General features: G+C 41.8%; 1 long non-coding RNA gene across 1 annotated transcript; it reads left to right on the forward strand.

Moving 5' to 3' along the window:
* Positions 1-437: 437 nt before the first annotated feature.
* LOC148874965 (uncharacterized) lies at positions 438-3128 on the forward strand. The gene is made up of 2 exons (XR_016102909.1): positions 438-2506; positions 2622-3128. It is a non-coding gene; the product is annotated as an uncharacterized LOC148874965 (long non-coding RNA).
* The last annotated feature ends 711 nt before the right edge of the window (positions 3129-3839 follow it).

Consider the following 3839-nt stretch of genomic DNA (forward strand, 5'->3'; position numbering starts at 1 on the left):
ATTCCTTTTCGAGGCTCCAAATTAACCGAATCAAGCCCTTTCTAGATCTGCTCGATCTGCGCCTATTTGGACCAATATGACCCCACAAATCAACCTAGAATGTTCAAAAAAACCCTACATTACCAAATTTCAACAAAAAAATACCCCTATTTGACCATTCATCCAAAAAGATTCTATTTCGGCCAATGTCACTCTACACACGCAAAACCCCCCTCTCTACGGCCGGGACCCCTCTCAACCCTCCAATCATTGACCCAAACCCACCCCCCCCCCCCATCAAGCTCGGTTGACTCCTTGGACTGGGTTTGACCCGAATTCGTGAAATTGCCGAAAACTACACTCGGACTTCCCAAAATTTACGAGATTGCCACCTGCCTGATATAAAACTACACTCGAAAGGGGAGGACTGTTTATCGTCTTCAAGCGGCGAACCAGCGGCAACTACTTCCTGTCCAGCCTCTCTTCTATCCCATTTCTCTTCCATTCTGTCCTCTCCCTCTTTCTCTCTTTCTCCGCCTCTCTCCTCTTTCTATATCTCTCGCCATACATCATCTTCGACCACCCCTGGGTGTCTTCCTCACCATTGCAACCTGTTGCATCAGCGGGTTTGAACACAACCATCAGTAACCAAATCATTTCCCCTTGTTTCCTTTCCGTTCTCATCCTTCTCTCATCGATTTTCCCTTTGCTCGTCACCTCTCCCTCTCTCCTCCTTTCTCATTTTCCTCGAATCATCGAACGACCCCCTGTCTCCATTTTCATCGCCAGCTGAGCAGCGACTCATAGCACTCCATTGCGGCAATCAATATCAGGCCAAAATCCCAATTAGGTACTCTGTCATCGTTTCTCATTTTTTTCTTCTTTTTTCTGGTTTTCCAGTTTTTCCTTTCCTGTATTTTGTCGAGGAATAGCGGCATCCAAGTGGGGTAGTAAGCAGATCCGTTGATGGAGTTTCTGCTGAACTAGTTCCGGCGAAACCTTCTTCGCCAATTCAATCCAGCAACAATTATTGTTCTCGGAAGTTTTAATCATCATGTGGATCTAGCCCGAAATTGCTAGCTATTTAAGGAATCAACCGTATTTTTTTACTTGTTTCTTCTTTGTTTGATCGATTTTTCTTCTCGAGTGATTACCATTGCTGGCTTGCCGTCCAGTTCATTCTGTTAATTTGTTATTTCTTCTGTCAGTCGTGTTTATGGCCAACATCAATATGCCATTTCGTCTGCTTTGTTAATTGCTGTTTACTCTATATGACACTGTCTTCGTTTTTAGTTATCTGAGTGCGAATTAGGTAATTGTTTGCTTCATTTCATTGAATCAGTTAGCTTTCTTAATTTTTAATTTGTTATTTGTTCTGTCAGTTTGAATTAATTCGTTTGACCTATATGCAACAAAAATGTAAAGAAATAAATGTTATATTAGAGACAAGGAGTATATAAAGGGGGAAAGGAATGGTTAATTGATGGAGAAGAGGTAATGGATCTGGGATGTCCCGATTTGCCGATTCTGAGGAGTAAAAACAAATAAAAAGAAGGGCCTGATAGGTAATTTGTACTTGCCGAGTGTCAATTTAGTACCTGCACGATAATTTAATACTTAAATTTTCAATTTGTGACAATTTAATATCTGGTGTTAAATTTTTGTCAATTAGAAAATAAAAAATCTTAAATACCCTCGGTTATTTTGATTACCGATTAAAATTACGAAAATAACCCATCATCTATTTCGACCAATGCAAGTGGAAATCACTGTTCATACTTGCATCTAGAGAGAATCCGAAAACCAACTCCCTCGTGCCAATGGTGTCAAGCGACTGCGCTGCCGAAGAAGATTAGTTGCCGGCGTCGAAGAGACAACCAGTGCCAACTGGGTAAAAAATTAGAAATAAAAGATGGCGACTGTTTCTTCAGCTCCCTCTGTTTCGCTTTTAACAGTAACTGCCGCCGCAACTTCGGGCCCGCCCGCGTTCCCTCTCTTTCTTCTTTTCACTTCTCCTTTCTTCTTCTTCTTCTTGGAAAACCCTCCTGATTCGCCGTTTCTTCCTTGCGAACGAATAGACGCGACGGCGGCGTTTCATCACCGCTGCAACCTGCAACTCGTCACAGCAGTGCGGGGACCTGAAATCGGTTTTGCCTCCAACTGTCGTGGGTCCGATGTGTACGCCGGATCTGTGTGTTCACTCTCCCCTTCTCACAGTGCTCTTCCGTTACTAAATTTTTCGAAGAAAAAAGACGGCCCTGCGATCGTCGATGATTCGACAACAAAAGATCTGAGGCGTCTACTTCGACTTGACTAATTAACTTGTTCTCACAGGATTAAACAGGTATCTAGACCTGGACCTGGATCTAAGTTCGAGATATGGATCAAGATCAAGATGCTCCTCTTTCTCCGTTTCGTCTCGATCTCGTCTCTCACGTTCTTCAGATTTGTGACTTCTCGTGCTTTCTTTTTTAAACGGGACGAGGATTTGAAATGTGAGGGCAAAAGTCAGAGCAAAGCAGAGATGGTATAATCTACTAAGTTACCTTACCATCTATATATAGCTTAATCTCCTTAAGGAGTGAACATGCAACTCATCACTGCCATTATAACCGCCATGCCACTGTTGTGACGAGTTACAGGTTGCAACGGTGATGAAACGCCGCCGTCGCGTTTATTCGTTCGCAGGGAAGAAACGGCAAATCAGGGGGGTTTTCCAAGAAGAAGAAGAAAGAAGGAGAAACGGAAAGAAGAGAGGGAGCGCGGGTGGTGGTGTGCCCGAAGTTGCAGCGGCGATTACTGTTAAAAGCGGAATAGAGGGAGCTTGAGGAAGAGGAAGAAATACAAGATGGCGTAAATTTTTACCAGTTGGCCCTGGTTTCTTCGGCACCGGCAACAAGTCGTCTTCTCCGACAACGGCTGAGTAAACAGTAGGCGCAATAATGTTCCAGCGACGGGCAACAGGAGTCGTCCTCCAACAACGGTATTGGATTCTTCGACTTCAATTTTTCCAGCATCCTGTACGATCGTCAAAATCAACTTTTCCAGCGGCGCAGTCGCTTGACACCACCGGCTGAGGGAGCTGGTTTTTGGATTATGAAACAGTGGTTCCCACTTGCGTTGAAATAGATGATGGGTTATTTTCGTAATTTTAATCGTTAATGGAAATGACTGGGGGTATTTAGGACTTTTTATCTTCTAGTTGACGAAAATTTAACATTTGCTATCAAATTGTCACAAATTGAAAGTTGTATGATACTAAATTGGCACTCAATATAAAGTATAGGTACCTATGGGGAATTTTCCCTAAAAGAAAATAATCATAATGAAATGAATTCCGTTGTAAGCATCCGTTGGATAGAGAATAGGAGGAAAATAGGCTGCTAAAAGGGAAACAATAATAGAAAAAGTGAAAAAAATATGTAAAGAATAAAAAAAAACACAAGAACATAAAATATAATAAAAAGAATTCCGTAAAATAGATAAAATCAAATCCGTTGGAAAAAATTCTTTCTAGGAGGGTCAAAGTAGTTCTCCTTTCTCTCATTAGCCAAGCACAAAGAGCCTTTGTACCGGATAGACAAATCATAGATCAAATCCTCATTGCAAATGAGAGTGTGGAAGAGATGAGGAGATCTGGCAAAAAATGTTTTGTTTGCAAATTGGATTTGGAAAAGACTTATGATTTAGTGGATTGGAATTTCTTGTGGGAGGTGTTAAGAATACGTGGGTTTGGAGACAAATGGTGTAATTGGATAAGAGGATGTTTAAGTTCTTGTCATTATTCAGTCATGGTGAATGGAGTGGTTAAGGATTTCTTTCCAGTCAACAGATGTTTAAGACAATGTGATCCACTTTCT

The sequence above is a fragment of the Nelumbo lutea genome, chromosome 1 (assembly GCF_056320005.1).
Source record: "Nelumbo lutea isolate HS-2025 chromosome 1, American lotus-T2T, whole genome shotgun sequence".
Taxonomy (NCBI): Eukaryota; Viridiplantae; Streptophyta; class Magnoliopsida; order Proteales; family Nelumbonaceae; genus Nelumbo; species Nelumbo lutea.